Below are 24,908 nucleotides of genomic sequence, written 5' to 3' on the forward strand. Positions count from 1 at the left end.
CTATATACGTTAAGCTTTGCAGACGATCAAGTAGTGATTGCACAAAACCAAGACGACCTCAGCTACATGATGAAGAAACTAAAAGAAGAATATACCAAGGCTGGCCTAGATATTAACCTCGCGAAAACAGAGTACCTAGCTACAAGTGAAGAAGACATAGAAGATCTACAGATTGATGACAACGTAACAATCAAAGGAAAGGATAAATTCAAATACTTTGGGTTTATAATCACGAAAAAGGCAACAACAGAGGAAGAAATTACACAAAGATTAGGTGAAACAAGAACAGCAATTCGACAACTTAACTCAGTATGGTGGGATAGACACCTAAATGACAAACACAGATTTATAAAACATTAGTGCGAAGTATTATGACATATGGGGCTGAAAATTGGATCATAAACAAGAAAAACAGCAGTAAGATAGTAGCAACAGAGATGGAATGCCTGCGAAGATGCTGCAGAGTAACAAGAATAGATAGGAGAAGTAATGACGAAATAAAGCAAAGAACATCAATAGAAACATACATACTAACATAGATAGTATATATAGAACAAAAAAGACTAAAGTGGTATGGACATGTAAGAAGAACTAGCGACAGCAGACGGATAAAGAGAATAACCGAATGGAGCCCCATAGGAAGGAGGAAAAGAGGACAACCCCGAAAATCCTGGAGGACAGAAGTAGACGACTGCATGAGTAAGAGAGGCCTAAACGATGGAGAATGAGACAACAGAGAGAGACGAAAACGGTTGAGCGAGAAAAGGCAGTGAATACTGTAGAATCCCTGAATATATATATATATATATATATATATATATATATATATATATATATATATATATATATACATTGTAGAAGAAGTGTAGTTTTTTTCTGTGAATCATTGCCTTTACCTATTGGAAAAAATATGGGCAAAAAAACAATCGCGTTTTTTTTTGGGTTTGTTTTTTAAATTACATTTGTGTTAAAAATATATATCTGACTTTGATAGGTGATATTTGTGGTGGATAGGTGGTTTGAAAGGTGATATTTCGATGGGAAATTTAATTTTGAACAACTTGTCTGCAGATTTAGGCCTTTCTCAGTCTCTTCCAATGTTTTCTACACTGGGTCGCTTATAGCTAATGCTAGTTCTCGGCATGTTTTATAGTTTTTTAGTCTCCATTTTATGATTCTCTTATTTACCATCCATCTTGCATTTCCGTTAAGTGCCTATATCCACTTTAACGTATTGAAAGCCTGATCTTTGTCTGATCCAGCATTGTACGTTCCAGAGCTCTTGTGTAACTGTAAGTTTATTTGCGGATCTTTATGTCAGCGTCATGCGGATTCGTCTCAGGTAAAGAAACAAGAGAACATATTCTTAATATTCATCAAATCATCGAAAAATCTCGAGAGTTTATGCTTTGTTGACCATTCCAAGGCCTTCGATGTCGTAAAATGGGATAAAATATGGCATATGCTTAGATAAATGGGTACACCAGAACATCTGATCTATTTATTACAAAAACTATATGTAAATAATACTCCTAATGTAAGAGTTAATAATGTGGTTTCGAAAAACTTCAAATTAAAATCTGGAGTTCGACAGGGATGCATAATATTACCTATTCTGTTCAATATATATAAAAACTAAGTTATGCTGATGACACTGTTATATTGGCGTCATCACCAGAAGAACTGGAACAAATTATGAATAGGCTAGGAGGTGAGTAAGGAATATGGTTAGAAAATAAATATGCAGAAAACCAAAGTGATGATCATCAATAGAATCAGAAACAACCAAGCAGAGATAAGAATCATGGCAGGTTATGAAGTGGTCAGGCAATTTAATTACTTAGGCTCCGTTATTACTAATAGTGAAAAATGCGAAGATTAGATCCGTTGACGCATCACAATGGCCAGATCAGCAACATCCAAACTCACAAAAATTTGAAAGAACGCTGACATTACAAAAAGCCTATACACAAAATAACGCCTTGTTCGAGCATTAATATTTCCTATCGCCACCTACGCTTCAGAAACTTGTACAATAAAAAAAGCCGATTCAAAGCGTATAATGGCATTTGAAATATGGGTCTACCGTAGAATGTTGCGCATACCATGAACCGCCCATCGCACAAATAACTCAATTCTAGCAGAACTTAACATAAAAACTACTCATCACAAATATCAATATACTAAGATATTTTAGACATATAACTAGAAGAAGAGAAGGCATGGAGCGAATGAAAGTTGAAGGTTACATGCACATGCATGTTGAACATGCACAGGAGAGAGATAATTGGACAGAAATAGTCAAACAAATTACATGACGTTACTACATCCTTACAAAGAAGAAAATATTGAGGAGGAGTGTCAGCGTTAAATTCTCTGCTGCATAAGTTTATACGGGAAAATCACACTGGTTATAAATCTTTCCTTTGAGACACGTGAGAATTGAACTTCTTAAAATATGGCTTAGTTTGCCAATTTGCTTGAGAAGATACGTGAAAGAGCAAATTTTGAGATTTAAATCTGATTAATAGAAGCAGTGAAATAAACCTAAAAACCAAAGAGAGGAATGTACAGTACAGTAGTTAAAATTAGTTTGGATAAAACTTTTGTTACTGTATGCATTGTTGGCCGACCAAAGAACGCTTTGATAATTTGCGTCAAAGATAAGCCAAATATGTGAGAAAGGAACAAACTGTTTTGAGCTGAGAGAAGAGAAATATCGTGTTAGGCTTAAAATATTCCAATATTAATAGAAAAGTAATTATTTTTTTTATAAAACCATTAGTAAATAATTCTCGGTATGTAGAAAAACTTATCTAGGTATTGATTAATTGTAAATAAAGTACGCAACAATATCAGGTACTCAAATTATCTTCAATTAAATAAAAATTGACACAATTAGCATGGTTGTTTGTTGGGTGTTTTTCTGTTTACTTCCTTATTAAACACAAGATTCACGTTAACAGTAATTAACATTTTTTAGTCTTGTTTTTTAATGTCCATTAATTAAATTGACAGTTTTTACCTCACTTCAAAAATTAGACATTAGAACAGAAACTTAAAATACCAATGGTGTCCTGCAAAACAAAGTTTGATGAAATCCAAAGTTTTCTTTATTGTGCAGAAAATAGACATATGCCTGATTTTGTAGACCCACCTAACGACCGATTCGTCTTTTCCTTCTTCTTTTTGTAGTATATGGTACTGTTTATTTTGTCATTCTAATAGCACAGGCGCTATGCTTCTCAACGGCGGAATACGTATGTCCGGGATGGAAAAAATCTGCGCACATCAATAAAGTAAATGTTAATCTGAACAAAACTTGTAGACTCATTACCGGCTCTATGAGATTAACCTCTCTAGATAAACTGTAGAAAGCTTCATGTCTCTTGGATACGGACTCCCGTAGAACGGCCCATAAATTCACCGAAAGAACCAAACAAACCATCGACAACCGCCACCTTTTATCCTGGCAGACTGAAATCAAGAAATTTTTTTCTTACCGCTCTGCTAGACAAATCCCTACCCTGTTATTTACTAACAGAAACTCCACAACCGTACAACAACCGACGTAGCATCGACCAAGTCACCATCATCATCTTTCTGGGTTTACAACCGTGCTTGGGTCCTAGCCTCCTCAAGAATTTCTCTCCAGTCGTCCCTATCCATCGCCTTCCTCTCCAAGCACGTACTCCCATATTTCTCATGTCTTCATCGATGTTATTAAGGAACCTTCTTCAGGGTCTTCCTCTTCTTCTCTGACCAATGGGTCTATCAATGGATCTATCCACCTCAGACGTTCTATCTTAATATGTTTTATTATGGTATATTCTATAAAGTTCAAAGTTGTATCGTCTTCTCCACACTTCATTGTCATTCACTGCTCCATAGATTCGCCTTAGTACTTTTCTTTCGAAACATCCAAACATGTTTTTATTAATTTTAGTTAGAGTTCAGGTCTCTGAACCATATGTTAGGACTGGGCGTATTATTGTTTAATTGTGGATTTAAGGAGGAGATTGAACCCAAAATAGCATCTGTTGTCTATGCAAATTCTGCGGTTTATCTCTACGGTAGTATTATTTTCAGTGTTAAGGAGTGTCCCAGGTAGACAAATTCGTTCACTGCTTCGATGACGTCGTTTTCTATAACAAGTGGAAATAGTATTTTTGATTGCGTGCTTATTTTCTTATACTTCGTTTTGTTTGTGTTTATTAATAAACCCATTTTTGTAGCTAATTCTTTTAATGCTACATATGCCTCTCGTACAGCGTTTTCTGTCCTCCCAACAATATTGATATCATCAGCATAGGCCAGGATTTGCGCTGATTTATTATATATTGAACCAGTGGTTGTGATTTGATTGATTAGTGATTGATTGTGTACAGATTTAACAGTATACCGGAGAGAGTGTCTTCTTGGCGCAGCCCGTTATTTGTTTTAAGAGGTTCAGACAGTTCCCCCTGAATTCCTACTCTACATTCAACTTTTTTAAGAGTTAGTTTTGTTCAACTTACCAACTGATTTGGTATTCCTAATTCTTTCATTGCTTTGAAGATTTTTCTTTTATTCGGAGGGTCGTAGGCTGCTTTGTAGCATATAAATATGTGATGAGTAGACTTCGGCAAATATGCATATTGCATATTTTGCATATTGTGCATATTTTATGCAAATATTTCATATTTTGGCATATTTGTATAAAAGTTTGCATAAAGTGCATAAAAGTTCAGATTTTTATACTGTATTTGAAAATTTTTAAACATACCAATTTATTTCAATTCTTGTATAAAATTTTGTAGTCATTTTATTCAAGAAATGATCTAAGTACGTAATCACTACAGGTACAAAACATTTACAATTTCAAAGAAGATCAATTTAAGTAGCCCTCAACATTCTTAGAAAGTCTCGGTCACTGAGGCATTCAGTTATTGGATAATCGCTAAGGGTTCGCTCATTTGCATTTTATGATCTAATCCCCAAATCTATCTACAATTTATTGTATCTTAACAGGAGGTAAACGGCTAATAGTTTTGTTCCTAATTTAGGGATTTTCCAAAATCTCCCAGTTTATTGAATTAGGTACCTAAACATTTCTAATTTGATGCTCAGATTTGTAAATCATTTTTGTTTTGATATTCAAAGCGTAAACACTCGTTGTGCGTAACAAAAAGGAAAATTGTGATTTTATAATGCCTAAAACAACCAGTGCTTCAACTTGGATTAAACCTTATAAAGAGCTGTCTATGGATATGGGAAAAATCTACTGTTCAGTCTGTGGCAAAATTGTAAGTATCTAATATTTTCTATTAAATATCTAATATTTCATACATACAGGGTGTTTCCAAATGACACTTACAACGTTTGACTGTAGATACTTCTCGAAAAATTTAACAAAACGATATAGTTAATGAGGGGTCAAACTTATTTACTTTTCGAGATACAGGGTGTTAAAATTAAAAAAAATTAAATTCTTTTAGTTAATAACAACAATAACTTTAAAACCAATAAACGTATTTACTTGAAATTTAGTACTCGTAGGTTGTTTTTAAATGAAAAATAGCTTCCTTTAGTGAGAAAAAATTGTCCATGGTACAATACAATGGTGTGTATTTAGAAAAATTTTTCACCTTTACTTTTTTTTATGAAGACAGCTATTCTAAAACACAATTATTTTTATTGTAATTGAATTAACAAAAAAAAACTTGTGTTGAATTTTAAAATAAGTTATATGATGTACTAATGGTTAGTAACAAAAACTAATTTCTGGATTAATACTGCATTTAAAACACTTAGCAGTGTTTTTTTTCCAAACCAGTTATTTGATTAACCAAAAACACCTTGTATATTTTTATATTTTAAAGGTTGGGTTAAAATAAAGGTTTTTATTTTTATTTATAGATAGCATGTGAGAAGAAATTTCAGATAGACCAACATGTGAGAACTGCTTCACACATTGCAAAAAAAGGAAAAATAGGAGGAAAACATCAAACTTCAATGGCTAAATGTTTCCAATCTACATCAAAAAAATTAGATGAGCAAGAAACTTTTAATGAAGACTTGTGTCGCCCATTAGTGTCTGCAAACATACCGCTTTCAAAATTAGCAAATGTAAATTTTAGTTCGTTTTTAAAAAAAATTGCAAACTTAATGTTCCAAGTGATCGGTCTCTAAGAAGAAATAATGTGAACGGGCTATACTCGTCGGTGTTAATTAATATTAAGGAAGAAATTGCAGATAATTATTTTTACATATCTGTAGACGAAACCACTGATTCCTCAGGAAAGTATATTGCTCATTTATTGATTGGTGTTCTTAAAGAAGATACCTTACCAAAATCTCATCTTATTTCATGCCAGCAACTTGAGAAAACAAATGCTTTAACAATTTCGCGTTTTATACAAGAAACATTAGCAACTTTTTTTCTTCCGACAACTATTCCTTCTAATAAATTACTGCTTATTTTATCGGATGCTGATCCTTATATGGTGAAAGCTGGACAAAATTTAAAAATATTTTTCCCAGATTTAATACATGTTACTTGTGTAGCGCATGGATTAAACAGAGTTGCAGAGGAAATACGAAAAAAGTTTCCTCTTGTAAATACCATGATATCCAGTGTCAAAAAAGTATTTCTTAAATCTCCTATAAGAATTCAACTTTATAAAGAAATGCTACATAACATTCCTCTTCCACCACAACCTATTTTAACACGATGGGGAACATGGTTAGAAGCAGCTAATTTTTATGCAGATCATTTTGTTAAAATAAAGAACATAATTGATACGTTAACAGATGAAAGTTCCCAATCTCTTTTGAATTCTAAACAAACTTTTCAGAGTAACTTGCTTCAACAAGAACTTTCATTTATAAAATCAAATTTTAGTTTTGTTCAAAAAACAATTACTCAGTTAGAATCACCAAAACTGTCATTGTTCGAAAGTACAGCATTAATAAAAGAATTTGCGTCATGTTGTCGGAACGTTAGAGGTAATATTGGAAAAGATATTTTAAAAAAATGTGAAGCTACTATGGAAAAAAATAAAGGTTACCATATTCTTTCTGAAGTAGTCAGTGTTCTAGCTGGAAATATTTCGGAAACAATTAATTTAGAACCAAATGTTTTGGTTAGTTTGAAAAATTCTCCCGTTACATCAGTTGATGTTGAACGAAGTTTTTCCATATATAAATATATGTACTCAGACAGAAGCCACAAGTTTTTGTTAGAAAATTTTGAACACCACTTGGTCATTTATTGTTACTATAATTCTAAATAAGTTTATTCATACTTAAAAATGATGTAGTTACTTAAAATAAATGTAAATCTTAATGAATAGTAGGAAATATTTAGTTATGTACACTTTTTTTTTAAATAAAATTGTTACTATTTTACGATTTTTTTATTTATTTGTATGCATATTTTGTAAAATATTTGCATATTTTCGGGTAAACACGTGCATATTTATGCGCATATTTTCTACATTTTTATTTGCATATTTGCCGAAGTCTAGTGATGAGTATCAATGCCATATTCCAGTGTTTTTTCCAAAATTTGTTTCAAGATTGCAATTTGATGAATTGTCGATTTACCACCTCTAAAACCAGCCTGGTACTTTCCTACTATCCGTTTTCCATTATGGTGCCATACGGTGACATAGTACTGTGGAAAATATTTTATACACTGCATTTAGAAACGCAATAATTCCTCTGTGGTTAGAGCTTTAAAGATATCTCCTATTTTGTGTATGTTGCAAAGTATTCCAAATTTCCAATCATTGGGGAGGGATTTCTGTGTCATATTTCTTTTAATAGCTGGTGTAATGCCATTATGGTATCATAGCCACTTCTTTATATAGTTCAGCTGGGAGATTATTTATTCCGGGTGATTTGTTTCGGGCTAGTTTTTTTAACTTTATCTTTAACTTCAAGAATCGTTGGTGGTTCCTCTTCCCTCTCGTCTGTTCCCCTTACCTCATATGTTTCATCTTCCAGGTTTTCTTCTTCTTCCTCTATATTAAGTGCCTGATTAAAGTTTTCCACTTATCTATTTAAAACATCTTTTCTTGTTGTTAATAGGTCACCATTCTGACTTTTGCCTTGTAGTTGCCTTGAATTCTTTTCTGTTGATGTTTACTTTCTTATAGAATGCTCTGAATTATTTCTCTCTGTTGAGGTTTTCTATATATTTAAGTTTCTAGTTTAGGTGGTTTTTCTTTTGTGTTATTTTTTTCTCTTCTCTTTGTCTGGTAATTCTCTACAGTTGTTTTTGTGCATCGGGTAAGCATCTTTCTGTAAGCTTCATTTTTTTCATTTGTAGCCTTCTTGCATTCATCGTCAAACCAATGATCTTTACGGGCATCGACCAAGTCAAACTTTATTAAATGGGGTCTGTTGAACGGGAATGGTATAAGTGTAACTGCGAAGCAATACAGAACATGAAACATCTACTAGCCTGAATAAATTGCCCGCATATATGCATTCTTGATTACTTATGGACAGGCAACCAACTAACATTGGACACAGCTGGGCTCAGACACCATAATTTTCCGGGCACGTAAGTCTATCATCCTGGCTGATGTGATGCTGATGTTTAGCTGTTTTACCACTTTTTTAAGGGTCTTTCTAGTGGACTTTTTGTATTCAGTTTATGTGTTTTTGCTCATTTCGTGATTCTTCCTTGGTCGATTCTGTCTACATGATCTCTCCATTTGTGGCATCGTGCTCGTGTCTATCTCACCACGTCCTAGACTTCAGTTTCTCTTAATGTATTTTTATTCCTTATTTATCTCTGAAAGAAATTTCTTCTATAATTTTAAACACCTTTATTTCTGACTCTCAACAAGTTCTGGCTGCCTTGTTGACTTGTTTTTGACTTTTTCGGCAATATATCTATCATACGATACATTTATTTCGAAGTAGTTGAAATTTATGATTTTTTTTATTATGTGTTCGGTAATCAGTAGTTCAGATCTAACGGGGCTCTTGGCTATAACCATTGACTGGGTATGTTCGTGGGATATTACCAAGAAAGGTGGAGAAATATGGTATAAAATGTTAATAAAATGGCAGCAAAAAAATTAAATTCTAGAGAGTGCAAAATACAAACTGTTACAGGCAGGAGATGAAGAGGATAAAATTAAATATAAAATGGAAAGAAAAATGGCAAAAAGCACGCGTAGATTAAGAAAATTTTTTCTTATTTTTGATAATACTTATTGTATTTATTGTGTTTTATGCACAAATAAATAAAAAATGTAGAAAAGCAGTATATTTCCTACCTGTGACGTAAAATAGTCAATATCGTCTGCTACAATTACTGCAGCTTTGATGAAAAAAATAATTAAACCCATGTGATCGCGAAGCACAGAGAAAATGTGATGTAGATAAATTGAAAAAAAAAGAAGCAAGCAGAAGATTTGTACAAGAAGTAAATACATAGATGCAGTTCAAAGAACAACAAATGGAGGCACAGTGGAAAAAAATAAAACAAGGAATAAGCAATGCAGCAGAGAAAGTAGTTGACAAAATGCAAAATAAAAGAAGAAATAATTGGTTTAACGATGAGTGCAAATTAGCAGTTTAAGAAAAGGGTAAAACAACAGTGAAATGGTTAAGCACAAGTAAATAAGAGGAACGGGAAAACTATAAAGTTAAAAAAAAAAAGACAAAGAAATTATTTCAATCGAAAAAAAATCAAAAAGTTAAAGAAATTATGAACGAGATAGAAAACAAAAGACACAACTCAAAACCATTGTACCAATACTTAAAACTAGGTAAGCGAAAACGGACATCTAATAGCTATAGAAGCAGAAAAATGGCCGACGTATTTCGAAGAAATATATCACGAAATGGATAGTGAAGAAGAAAGCGAAACAATAACGAACACAAAACAAGAAAAGAAGAAGAAGAATTGACCTGTACAGAAGTAAAAGATAAAATATGCAAACTTAAAAACGGGAAAACAGCGGGAGAAGACGAAATATGTGCAGAACTTATAAAATTTGGTAGGAGGGCACTATACAGGCAGATTTATGAACTAATACAGAATATATGGAGCAAAGAAATAATGCTCGAAGAATGGAAGAAGGGAATTATAGTGATAATCCCAAAACAAGGAGACCATAGAATATGCAAAAACTACCGAGCAATTAATTTACTGAATGTAACATATAAAATAATGACTGGTTTAATTAGAAACAGACTAACAATATATACAGAACAAAGCAAAGGGGATTACCAGTATAATTAAAAAAAGATCCACGATATACGCTATACATACGCTAAAACAAGTAATAGAGAAAACATTCGAGTATGACGTAGAAACACATACACTTTTCCTAGACTTTAATTAGGCGTTTGACAAATTAAACAGAAGAAAAATGATCCGAGACTTACAAGAGAGTAATATACCAAATAAAATTATAAGAATGATGGAAATGACAATTCTAGATTCCCAAGCAACAATAGACACAGGAAGAGAAAGAACAGAAATAATAAAAATAAAAAATGGAGTAAGACAAGGAGATGCGCTCCCAACGATACTATTTATTCTATCATTAAGCAAGATAATAAAAAAGCTGCCAAACGCAAGAACTATAAACAAGAATGCAGTACAAATAATAGGATATAAGGACGATATAACCATACTAGCAATAGATAAAAAGGCATTAAAGAAAACCTTCCAAGAAATAGAAAACGAAGCCAAACTGAGAGGACTGGAAATAAATGAAAATAAAACAAAATACATAAACGTAAGCAGGAAAAAGAAGACACAAATGACAAAACTGACAACAGATGCACACAGTTTCGAAGGTTGAAACATTCAAATATTTGGGAGTACTAGTCAACAAAAGAAATTAAAGTGTAGGTATGAAAAGAAGAATTCAAGGGGGAAATACAGCATTTTATAGAAATAAAAAAAAAAATGTTTAGAGATAAGCAGATCAACCAAAACACAAAAATGAAAATCTACAAAATGACCGTAAGACCAATAGTAGTATATGCTGCAGAAACATTTACATTAACAGCAAGATAAGAAGAGATATTGAAAGTTTTTGAGAGGAAGATTATTAGAAAAATACTGTGACCACATAGGGAAAACGAAGAGAATGCAAGAGAATGGATAAATCACGAAATACAAGAATTGATGGGTCAAGAGAACATAGTTAGAGCAATAAAAGCACAAAGAATTAGATGGTATGGACACATAATAAGAAGAGAAAAAACAATCGCTTAAGAGTTATAACGGAATGGACACCTCTCCAACGGAGATGGGGACAAGTGGAAGAGGACTTAAGGAGTGTGGAAATTAGAAGTATAGAAAGGGCAATCAAAGAGAGAGAAGAATTAAGAAAAGTAGTAGAAACAGCGAAGTCACACCAGAATACCACATATCCTTCACATAAAAAGGATATTCAAGTGAAAACAGTGATTACAATTCCATCTGTCATTGGTTACAATTCTTCAAATTCACCAGTTACAATTCTTAACTTATAAATCTTACAAGCTAGAACATTAATTTAAAATTAAGTACTTACCATTAATAATTTTCGGATATTTAATAAGTAGAACTAAATTAAACTAATTTTATTAACTCTTACACAAAACTTGCAGTAACAATTTTTTCTGACCTTGTAGAAAAAGACTTTTTGACAATTAATTATCATTTACGTTTTATAATATAATAAAAGATACGAACAATTAAAAAAAGATAGTTTGAAGTTCAAGGCCCTATCAAGATTAATATTATATTGCTAACAATAGGTAACTATTTTTTAATTAATTAGACAATACATTGTTTACCTTTTTTATTTATTTTTAATTATTTTGGATGTTATATATTAGATGTATTGCTCTTCCGCTGTATTTTCAAGCAAAGAACAGTATGGTTATTGTCATCAATTTCTCAGTGTGGTGGTACTGATTTATGTAAGTACTTTATTCAGATATGATCTATATTTTCTTTCTCTAAACCGTAAAAGCTTTCTTATAATTTTGTCATTTGCTATACTTAGTGAGATTGGATTTTATATAACAAAGCTTACCCAAAACTTAAAAATTATTTTACATTTTATTTTAAAGTTTTAACGTTTATTGAAATAAAATAAAGTTACTGTTTATGTGCACCTTAATTCAGTAAAAAATATTGATATAAAAATCAGTTATTAGATACTTGTATATTATTATGTATACGAGTACATGGAATCCCATCATCCTTATATTGAAAAAATGTTTATGCCTTCTTTAGTTCTAATTTATTGATTTCTATTTTTATTAGTACCTATTTTGGCCTTCAGTTTTGCTTGCAGATTAGTTTGTTTTTGACCTCTCTAGTTATCTTCATTAATTTGGAGTAAGTTTTAAACATTTCTTTTGAAATCCTTTTCTTGGTTAGTTGAGAGTGGATTATTGGTGCACTAATATTTATAATCGCCATATAGAGAAAGGAGGGCAAGATGACGATAGTAAGCTTAAAAAATTCCTAGAACTGATATTTTTCCTTGGACCAAATGCATGCAACTACAAGGTAATTAGCTGATAGTAGTACTTTACATATTAAATTTAGATTACGTAAGGGTTAATATTTCAAATAAAAAATTTAAAATTGATCGATCTACGTCACATTTCGTGGTGAATAAGATTACTAAATGTGAAGGGTAAGATGACAAGGTACCTATTCTAAGAAATAAAGGCAGATTTATTAGAAAGTAAACAAATTATTTATTCTCCAACTAATGCCACATTTTTAATGGGTTCTACATTTTTACAAGCACCAATCACAAGTTGATTGTTTTACCTTTGCTTCTTGACTATCCATTCCAGTGCATTCATCTGAAGGCCATTCCCTAGACCAGCTGCAGTAATATAGCTCATATTTTCCTCTTTCACTGCAGAGTATGCAATATCTTTCTTCCTCTGAATCGTTATCAGTGTCAGCATATTCCATATCTACTAACGAGTTAAAAGAGTAGTCAAATTTTATTTTTCTCTTAGTCGTTTTTCCTTTACCTTTATCCAGAGTAAATTTTCTATTTTTTTTGCTGAAAGTTAAAGTCTCTGCTTCTATTTTGTTTTCTAATTTTCTTCTGGTCTTTTCTATTTCTTTTCCTCTCTTTTGCTAATTTTGTAGCTTCCTTTTCTTCTAAAATCTTTACTACTGGTGTACTGAAAATAACGAGAGATGGTAATTTCTTTCTGGGTCGTTTTGCTCTCACTTTAGCAACAGTTAATTTAGGTAGACGTTTATTCAATATATAATTTGATACATGAAGGGATATTCAAGATACCTGATGCAGATGAACCTGGCGTAGTTGGAATGGGAATATATAAAATTTCGTCAGATATTTGAACGACCTTGAGGTCCTGTTTCTTTTAAAAAAGATATCGGTGACATTCCATGAATATCTGGCATTTCTCGTCGACCTCTACATTTTCCAAAGCAGAAGTAGTTGGAACTTTCGTTGAAATTGGTTTGTCTTTATTTGTTGTTAAATATATCAGGCCTCAAAATCAAGTATATCAAACATCTGGCTATCAACAGGATATATGCCAGTGACTCTAAAACTACCTTGTATTTGCACTCTGCAGATCACTTTACTGATAGTTATTTCTACACGTCTTATTAATTTGTGGAGAGTGTTATGTTCATTCATGGCTTCATATAATTTACATCTTAGGACGCTATCGTACGCTGACTTAAAGTCCACAAAGAGATGACACGTATCAATGGTCAATTCATTGATTTTTCCTAAGATTTGACGTAGCACAAAAATGTGGAAAAATCTTGTCCTACCTGGCCTAAAACTACTTTGATATTCACCAAGGAGTTCTTTCACGTACTAACTTAAATGGCTGTATAGGGTGTTGGAGAATATTTTATATATTGCGTTCAGAAGAGTTATACTTCTATAATTTTTACATTCGAACAAATCTCCCTTTTCGTGCAGTAGACCTATGATTCCAGTACGCCATTCCTCTGGTATTTGTTCTTCTTTCCAGACTTTTACTATTATGCTGTAAATTTGGTGCAAAATGCTGTTACCACCATGTTTGATGAGCTCTACAGGGATACAGTCCACTCCTGGTGACTTTTTATTTTTGAGGCGTGTGATTGCATCTCCTACTTCCAATATTGAAGGAGGTTCTACGTAGGTAATATTTTTTGGTCTTTGGGGTTACACATAATTTTTCACATCGGTACGAAGTAGTTTCTTGAAGTGCTTAACCCATTTGCTTTGTACTGCGTCACTGGTACTAACTATATGTCCATTTTTGTCCCTACACATCGTCAGCCGTAGTTTGAATTCTTTTCTTGTCTTATTTAGAATGTTATAGAACTTTCTAGTTTCATTTTTCCCCTTTAGTAATTGAAGCTCTTGCATAATCTGGTTTTCCAATGTCTGCTTTTTTCTGCGATGCATGCGTTTTTCCTCTTTCCTGAGTTCTTTGTACGTTTGCTTCTTATCCCGTGATCTTCTTTTTTGAATAAGTTTATGTGCATATTTTTTTCTTTTAGTTATATCTTTACATTCATCATTTAACCAACCGTTGCGTGAAGTGGGTTCTTCTGATTCTAGGACGTCATATGTCGCTTCCTTAACTGTTCTTCTATATATATCCCATTGCTTTCCAGCTCTTAAATTCTCATCTATTGTATTTTTATTTTTAAGGTTATTTTGATACCTTTTTAGTGTACGGGGCTCTTTCAAGAGTTTTAAATTGTAGCGAGTGCTTTTGCCATTTTCTTTTTTTTTTTCGTTTGAAATTCTTGCTCTTATATTTGCGCCTACTAAGAAGTAATTGAATTTACGTTCACTAAACAAATCCGTTCAAGTCATGGAATAAATTTTCTTTTTTCTCCCTTTCTCCATAAAAAGTAACCAACATATTTCGAGCACTCGGGTTCTACATTTAGTTAATCTTCCCATGTTTCCCTTTGAATGAAACTTTCTGACCCACCATGTCCTGACTCGATGCCCGGCGTCCGGCTGAATTTGGCAAATAAAAGTCATCTTTTTTGATATTAATATTTCATTATTTCATACCTATTTCTAGGTTCTTGGATTTGAACTGCTTTCAACGTTTTTATTGTTATTTTGTTTTGTTAAAATTCATTAATATATTTTTAGTCATGGTTGATTATTTGGTTGCTCTTGTTTGGTTTGTTGTTTCAGTTTTGACTATTTCATCCATGTTTACAAGAAAGAGCTTTTTGTCGTAACAATTTTTTGCTGTCATTTTTATAGTAATTTCTATATATATTTTAATTTTTATGTGTTTTTATACCACAGAGCTCTTTTAAGAGAATTTTTGTTTGTCTTCAATTATATTTGACATATATAAACATTAATTACTATTTAACTGGGAATAAGCCACAATTAAAGGTTAAAATACGTTTATTGACGTTTCAATTTCCACTTCGGAAATCGTTCTCAAAATACAAACATTAGTAAATAAACAAATTTTGTTTATTTACAATGCAAAAAAAAAAAAAAAAAAAAAAAAAAAAAAAAAAACAAAATTTGTTTATTTACTAATGTTTGTATTTTGAGAACGATTTCCGAAGTGGAAATTGAAACGTCAATAAACGTATTTTAACCTTTAATTGTGGCTTATTCCCAGTTAAATAGTAATTAATTTAAAATGCCACAAGAAAATAGCTTCAGAACAATATATATAAACATGTCAGTGGATTTTTTCAAAATTTAAAAGAAATAGATTTTTGTCTTTTTTTTTAAGAAATAAAAATATTTTTTGAACTAAACGATTGTACATTATTGACTATCTTTTAATAAGTGACAAAAAACAAATAAGTAAAGATTTAACAGTACTCAACAAGTTCTGAATACTGACTGAATAAGAAAAGAAGATCTGCGAAGAAAGACGAGTATTGCTGATGTTGTGGAACTTAAAGCGGAACTAAAATGGAACTGGGCAGGCAATGTAGCGAGAATGCACGACTCACGATAGACGAGCAAACTTACAAATTTATTGAAGGCCAAGAGCAGACAAACGTAGTAGAGGAAGATCACCTACACGTTGGGCTGACGAAATCAGACGTGTCACTAAAAATTTGCAACAAAGAGCACAAAATCGCAAATATTGGAGGAGTTTAAGGGAGGTCTATGTTCAGCAGTGGACGTGATAAATGAATGCTGGATGATGATGATAATGACTGTTTCTCCTGGCTTCATTTTCCGATTTATTTTATATAAACCTAATACTTTGGTTCAACTCACCTGTGGTCTCTCTCTTGGTCGACTACCTTTGTAAAGTCTCCAATGTTATATAGTGGAGTTGCAACTTTGTTAATTTCCTTTAGAAGTGTTGCCTGCGAAGCTCCATTTGAGTTTGGCAATTAAGTATGGCTTCATTTAAGTTTGACAGTATGAAGGAACCGGAATTTGTATTTAATATAACAACAAGAGGTTTTAATATTGGTGCTCCCTTACGTTAATATTTATTTATTGAAACATTACATAAACCATTTTGTTTTATTGACATAGAAAAGGTAGTTTTTTTATTAAAAAACTATTCTTTTAACGCAATTTGACCATTTCATTAAAACTCAAATATCGTTAATACTCTTACTAGTACAAACTTTTATGTTACTACACTATTAATTTATTGATTTTAGTTCGATAAAATACTAACTACAATATAAGAACTTCTCAGTATTTTCATGCTTGAGATACTTTGAAAGCAACAAAGGCATCCACATTAACGAAACACATATTTCACAAGATTTATTACAATAAATATTAGGAAACTCTAGTTAATAATATCCAAACTAACTTCTATGCGAATGCTCCAGTGATTTATAGGCGTGAAAAGAAGGAATGATACTGCAAATTGTTGCTATTACAGAAAATTATAAGTCAATAAATTATTAATCGGTTTTGAGAGAGTAGCTATGATAAAATAATATGCTGTATTAAGATTTTTACTTAATATGGATTAAAACTTAGAAGATAAGATAAGGAAAATTAATGTAAAACAATGGAAGGGGTTAGAAGCAAAAGGGTACAAGTGACAAAAAAGAGAAATAGAGTTATTCAATGTTAAAGGTTTTGTTTTATTGTAAAATCCAGAGAGGTATTGCATTTTTCGTTTCTTCAGCAACTTATATGTTGCACTGTCATAAATTTTGTTCGCATGACATTTTTTTTAAAATTAAATGTTTTTTGTACACTTGAGTGTACACGTCAATGCAAAAAGTGCATTAGTCACAAATAGGTTATTAGGAGATATTAAGGTTGGAAAGTTTATTTTTGATTTTGAAATATTACTGAAAATATTATGATCAAATTGTGTATTGAGATTTATTATTTTTGTAAAGGTTCTTTGATTTTCATGAATAAACAAAACATAAAGCATTGCTATGTTCTAAAAAAAAATTAAATATTTTGTGACTTTTTTTTCTCTAGTAATCCCCCCATTTTGTCAAATGCACAAGTCCCATCTACAAGACTATATCCAAAACTTGCACATCTCTGTACGATTAGTGTTAACCCATTTATTAATTCTTAAAGTCATTTGCTGCTGGGGCAGCTTCATTTGCAGTATTTCTTTATGCAGCAAATCTATTGGTTTCTCTCACAAACAATGAGACAATCTCATTGTCTATGAAGTGTCCAAAGTAACTTATAAAAGATGCTTCCCGAAGTCTCTGGATTATATTTTCGGGTACACCGATGTGGGCATCAAGAAAATCAAATTTCAATCCTTTGCCACAGGCTTCCACTTGGTCTGGGGTATAATATCGGCAAGAAGATGAGATTGTCAACATCAGATTCAGCTAATTCATCCTCACTTAGATCAGAGCTTTTTTCATCTGAGTAATCTTGATCTGCAATGGAGTAGTCGTCAGAATAGTCTTTTGCTTCAACATCATACAAAATTTTCAACTCCCGAACAAATTCTTCTTTTTTAAGACCTCTTCTTTTCAGTTCTTGTTACAACTGAAATTTTCGCGAGAGCCATATGTGCTTTCTGTGGTTTTCCGGGTTTGACTCCGCGTTGAATAATTTTGGTTTTGATAAAAACCATTATTTTGACGACGTCTTGGCAAGGCCGCATTTGCCATTGTCAAGTCAGGTAGTAGCGCGATCTTGTTGGTGACTTAAACTGCTGGATCTTAAAGTTAACTTTTTTTAAGGTTTTTAAACATCGAACAAAACAAAAATAACAGGGAGATAAACGAATCAATGGAAATGAAAAAAATATCAACGCAATAAATAACAAAAAAGATACACAGAACGTAAATAAAATATATTTCAATCTGATTTTAATAATAATAAATATAACACCATAAAAAACTCTTAAAGTCATAACATATCTTCACTTTACAATTTTTGAAAACACTAACGATACGCCCATATAAAAATAATTATATACTAATGACAGTAAACTATGAGATATCAGATTATCAATTTTTACTTCAGTCAATTTATTAATGCCAGTGTCCTGTTTTACGTTTTGATAAGTTTTTATATATTTTAAAATAACTTTTTGTTCCTAATCTTGTACATTTTAGAATCTTGACAAAGACAAGGGTTTCCTGCCGAAACGTTGATTTCAATGGGCAGTAAAATTTTGTTCCAAATTGAATAATACTTATTGAACGTAAACCCAAGAAATACTAATTTTATATGATATATATATATATATACATATATATATATATATAGAATAGCGAGATATTAGGGTCACTATTTCTTAAATGAAACAATTTCTACAATAGGTCTGGTTACAGTTGTACGAGAACCGAGTTATCCGTGCAATATGAAAATAAAATTCATTGTCAAAAGTGAAAGAACTTTGCGACAACCTTGGCTTGATTATTTTCTCGTTTAGACCATAAGCACCGGCATTTCAGTTGATCTGTTATATAACCGATTAAACAACCTACATATCTTCAAGTGTTGTGTTTTGTTGTCTATCAGATTAATTATGGTGTTTGGTATTTTATTGTAACTCGCGAGCACACAAACCGGTAAAAAGGAATGTAAAATAAATATATTATGGGTTTATTGCAATAGGGAATAACATATTAGATAAAATCGATTGTTTAAACGAACAAAATTAATAAACCTTAGGTCTTATCATAAGTAATCTTGTAATTTCCTTTCTATTCGTGTTTGTATGCATAAAATAGAAATGTCTATCTTAATATACATATTTAATAAATTGTTTAAATATATAGATAATACATTAGTTCAATAGATGATATTCTCCTTCTTATTCAGCCTTAAGTAATCCAACTTTAGACATAGGCCTCCCCTAAATCAATCCATTGTTTTCTCTTTTGCGCCACTTGCTTCCAGTTGTGTCTTCCGATCTTCTTAATGTCATCAGCCCATCTCGTTTGTGGTCTTCCTATGCTTCTCTTTCCTAACCATGGACTTCATTGTGGTATTTCGTGGTTCCATATCCTTTAGATGAAATTTATAGACGAAAAATTAATTTTTTTTCTCAGTAAAAATGGAGGAATATTTGGATTTACTTTTTTATGGCTTCTCCAGCAGGAGGGCGTTTTATTCTTTCGTACTGGAACATAAAGGGCACCAGATCAATACTCCTCCTTAGTCCGTTACCTTACGCAAGGATATAGTGACGTCATGATGTTTTTTTGACTGTGTTTGACCATTTAGCTCTATATTGAGCTTCGTGAGATGCTTGCTTCGCGAGGTGACGTCTGCGTATCTTAGGTTAATAATTTTACACTCTCCCACTGCTATTTCTCTATTCTAGTCATCAAAAACAAACTGTTTGCAGGATATGCTGACTATATATATACAGGGTGTCCCAGACTAATTTACCCACGATATATCTCTTAAACGAATAGAGATTTTCGAATGGGACAAAAAGTGATCTATTCTACTTGTAATACACTTCAATATGGCAAAGAAAACATCATCCCCTAAATATTCATCTCTTAGTTAGAACCCCTAACTTAAATTTTTTAATGGCAACCTGTACATTTTTTATAGTTTTGGATGTGGTCTTCTATCGTCTATTCAATCGATTTTTTAAAAATAAAATGGGTTTGTAAGGTATCAAGAAAATATCAGTTTATTTTTTATTTTTGTTAAATTAACCAAGATAGCCTTAAAAAATAGAATAGAAAAGAAATATTATGCTTTATTATAGGACACCCTGTATATATATATATATATATATATATATATATATATATATATATATATATATATATATATATATATATATATATATATATATATATTATTTATTCGTACTGCAATCATGTTTCCATACAGTTGTTTTAAGAGCAAAATCTAATGGTATGGGACGCCCATTTCTCTGAGTATTTTCTACATTGTATCCCAATGTACGCAGTCGAATATACCCCAAATGATGAATATTTAACCATTATAGGTCACTTTAACGCCCGTTTTGGCAATGATATAGTTCCAGGAATAAAACAGCGATATAATGAAAATATTAGAAATGAAAACGGAAACCTTCTGAAGGACCTTTGCAGCATAAACGAGATACGTATTAAAAATACATTTCTCCCACACAAAGAACAATACAAATACCCTATTAACAACAGTAGAGGACAAAGATCTATGATATACTATATTCTAAGAGCACTAACATCAGCAGAAATAGGAAGCAATCATAAATTGTTATTGTGCAAATTTCTAATGAAAACACATATTATGTGATAACAAAACACCAGAATACACCACAAAGATAAAAGTCGAAAGCTCAGGATGACTCCACAAGATAACTATCCCAAAAAAGGATAACCGAAAAAAACAGAAACACATATATCACAGAAAGTGATTGAGTCAAAGTAAGCTGGGCAAAATTAAGTCTCATATCTTAGCCTCGGCCAAGAAAGTTCTTGGTAAAATATATATATATATATATATATATATATATATATATATATATATTAGAAATGATTATTTCGACCAAAAAATAATTTATAAATAAGTTCGAATTATCGGGTAAAGTGGTCTGTAATGAAAATCTTTCGTTTTTTTAAATTACTCAATATTTCGCCATTTATTTAACAGCTTCTTCAGGAGTAAACTAAAACAATTTGAACATTACAAAAAATGGCGTACAAATACATTTTAAAACACTTACAGAATTTAAAAGATTTCGCAAATAAAAAATGACATTGAAGTATTTGAAATATTGAATGTCAAGATTAAATTGTCTTATTATATATTATATATATATATATATATATATATATATATATATATATATATATATATATATATAATAAATCGTGTCCAAGGTAAAGGACTCCATGGTTTTGTACATAAGTGAAGGAAAAATGTAAAGCAAAAAAAAGCTTATCTAAAATACATTTCAACCTAAACACAAGAGGCATACCATAATTACAAGACAATTAGAAACGAAACAAATGCACTAGTAAGAAAAATACCTATTATCTGTGTAATGTACAGTGTATAAATGAATGGACACAAAATAGAAAAAAAGAATGGAATAACCACATAAGCAGAATTGAGGAGACACGTGTCGTCAAATAGCAAGTCACCAATCGGCAGAAGAAGTATCGGATGACCGCGCAAAAGATGAAGTGACATTCTTCCATGGAGGTATTAATCTTAAAATGAACAAGCAGAATTGCTTATAAAGAGGAAGAAGAAGAAGAATGCTTTAGAATATTTTACGAAGCATAGGTAAGTTTCCACATTAAATTCGCATGTTTTCTCGACAATTTGACGAACATTGAAGATTTGTTCAGGTGTTCCTCTTCCTGGGACAAACCTAGATTATTCTTTTAAAATTTGTGGTAACAGAAAAACTTTTAGCCTTTGATTAATAATAATAAGGAGCACTTTGCTTGCACGTGATGTTAAAGTCCCATATTATATATTTATTATTACATATTATATATTGTTCTGTTTCTATTTCATATCTCTTTACATATTGTGTTTATAACATATGTCTTGTTCCATGCCTTTTATTGTTTTAGCTGTTATTTGGTCTGATCCGCTTGATTTTCCTAGTTTCAGCCTTTTTATGCCAGTTGCTACGGAGCTTCTGATTCTTCCGCCTGAGCTTCTTCTTCCGACGATCTTGTCCTGTATTATGATGTATAAAAAGGTATATCTCTGCTGAAAGTAATTGATGAACATAAAATAAAAGTAGTAGTAAAGCTTTATAATGAAGTATGTAATACTGGAGTGATTCCCACAAATTATCTCAAGTCAACTTTGTTGCAAAAGCTAAAAAACACAATGCCAGGTAATGTTCAGAATATTGAATAATTAGTCTAATGAACCACACTTTTAAGATTATCCTAAGAATACTTTCTAACAAATTAGCCGTAATTGCGAAGAAAATCTCGAAGAAACCCAATTTGCTTTTAAAACGATTCAATGTTGTTATTAATCGGATGACCAATATGACTTCTAAGTTTTGGCAATCGTTACGAATCGAATCATTTAGTGACTTCTTTTACTTTTTTACTTCTCATTTGAGGTCTGTATTTTGTTAGTTACTTTTCATGCAGTTTTTAATTTAATCCTGCTTAGTGTAAATATATAATTATCAGAAACGAATTGATCGAGAGTAGTGAATCAATGTAAGGAACTACAATTTTGTGACGCTACCCGTGACGACGCCATCTTGTAGCGCCACTTCCGTTACTCGTGACGACGCTATCTTATGTCGCTAGTTCCGTTACTCGTAACGATGTCATCTTGTGGCGTTAGTTCCGTGAGGTTCGTCTCAGCATTTTACTGTAAAGACAAAAAAGTTATACAACGCCAGTATAGAAGCCTCGCTTCAAAATTATAGTAAAAATAAATAAAATAAAACAACAAATTAAAAAAAAAGGAAAATGAGAAGTTTGGGTAGTCCATAGTAAATACGCTATCGGATTAAGTAGATAACTGCAGAAGAGTTTGCTGTGAAACTCATCGTCTGTTTTATGTATAAATAAATAAAAAAGCACCCAATACAAAGAAAGTAATTATAAACAAGTTGCAAAAAAAAAATAAAAAAGTGTATATCTTAGAGATCAGCACTAGTATTAGATTTAAGATAAGATTGTATAAGAAACAATGATTAATGAGTAACTGAGTAAAAATTGTAAAATGGGCGAATGGATTCAGTGTCCGCAATCATATACACAAAAAAAAAACAAAAAATGAAAGATTATAATAATTTATTAATTATTTTATGGCAATATTTTGTCAATATCAAATCTAAAATAAAATTGCATGGATTGACGAAATTATGATTATTGTTTTTGTAATCGCATTGATTGATTTGCATGGGCTACTGTATATAATAATTTACCGTTGGACTCCTATCATTACCTTGGGAGAATGAAGTGAATGTTATTTTTCTTGTAACTGACGCTTTTATTCTCTTTCAATTTATGTTCATTGCAAAACTACTCAATATAATAAATGTACGAATATTAAATATGCATTGAAGTAAGTTTTTACTTTGCAGCACCTTTAGTACTTATGGATTTTTATGTTATTTAAACAGTACGAAAAAGTAAATGGAAGTACTGAAAGATCACTACAGAGCACAAATCATTTTTGATATGATATAGTATGTGTCATTTAAGACGAAGTTCTCGTAACGCTTTAGTGGGAGCTAGTAACAATTTCAACCCAGTAATGGAAGTTCAGTCCTGTTTTGTACTGACCAACACCAGATTTAATCATATTATACTTCAGGTAAAGAATAGTAATGGCTAGAAGCATAAGGGTTGTTTGTATGCCTGTTAACTAATTATAGTTAAAGCGGTAACTAAAGAAGATATGAAATATTAGATCTATGTGTACTTAAAAAAGGCATACGAAGGTATTTCGCACCAAAAGCTGTGGAAGGCACTTAAAGACATCAATATAAATATTGAGATAATTACAACAATAATTAAAAACGTATGTCTCCATACTAAGGACTAAAAAGTTAGCGATTAAATACCGCAAGGTTTCACGATTATGAAAGCGTTAAAGCAAGGATGCTGCCTGTTCCCCACGCTTTACAAAATATGCTCAGATAGATTCTAAGGTCTTAAGACCATTAAAAACGAAATGCCATGGAATGAGAATACCCCCTATATACCACCGAACTTGACAGCACTGCGTGTTATGTAGATGATCAATAGTACTGGCACAAAAATATGATGATCTAGAGTATATTACACGAAAACTCATACAAGAATATAAAGAATTAGTAATTTTGCCCATCGCATGCGACTGGGGATCCAATCAATTACCATCTACAGTCACTCATTAAATTTTTAAAATAATAAACTTCTAAAATGTAAGCCTATATACACGTTATATACATACATTATGTATATGTCTCATGTCGTTTAATTTGATGTGTCATATGCCTTCTTCAGATCAATAGAGCAAATTTACCTTAATGTGTGTCTATTATTATCCATAGCATACCAGGTGCTATCTGATATGACGCTATACGTTATTTTTAACAAAGATGTTATGTAGTGCCCTCTTGGTAGTAGCCTCGTTTAATTTCTCTATTTTAATATATGCATCATATCCTCCCTTTTCATTTGCTATGTCGCGTGTTAGGATTCGATCAGTTGTTTATTTTTTACCCAGGCCTTCTTTAAGTCAATGAATCAAAATTTGTCTTATAGTAAATCTAATTTTAATAGTTCCCCATGATATCTCCTATGTGTCTAGACAATCATTATTTAAAAACATGCTGCGTAGTGCCCTTTCGATAGTTGCCTTGTTTGTTTTTTCTTCGTTAATATGTTCGTTATGTCCTCCTATTCCATTTGTTATGAAGCATGTTAGGATTCGGATTAAGATTACACGCTTTAATTGGACCAATAACCAAGGAGATATGATGTAATGCCCTTTTTGCAATGCCGCCATATCCACCCCCCACTCAAAATTTTTTTG

General features: G+C 31.7%; 1 protein-coding gene across 4 annotated transcripts in view; it reads left to right on the plus strand.

Annotated features, from left to right (window-relative positions):
- sit (ELOVL fatty acid elongase stuck in traffic) overlaps nt 1-24,908 on the plus strand; it is a 138,227-nt gene that overhangs the window by 53,486 nt on the left and 59,833 nt on the right. Inside the window, exon 1 of one of the 4 annotated variants that reach the window (XM_072525396.1) lies at nt 11,852-11,925. The exons of the other annotated variants lie outside the window; for them this stretch is intronic. The gene's annotated coding sequence lies outside the window, so the exon portion shown is untranslated. Of the gene's footprint in view, nt 1-11,851; nt 11,926-24,908 lie in introns of those variants that run through there. 4 annotated transcript variants of the gene reach the window in all.

The sequence above is a fragment of the Diabrotica undecimpunctata genome, chromosome 3, assembly GCF_040954645.1.
Source record: "Diabrotica undecimpunctata isolate CICGRU chromosome 3, icDiaUnde3, whole genome shotgun sequence".
Taxonomy (NCBI): Eukaryota; Metazoa; Arthropoda; class Insecta; order Coleoptera; family Chrysomelidae; genus Diabrotica; species Diabrotica undecimpunctata.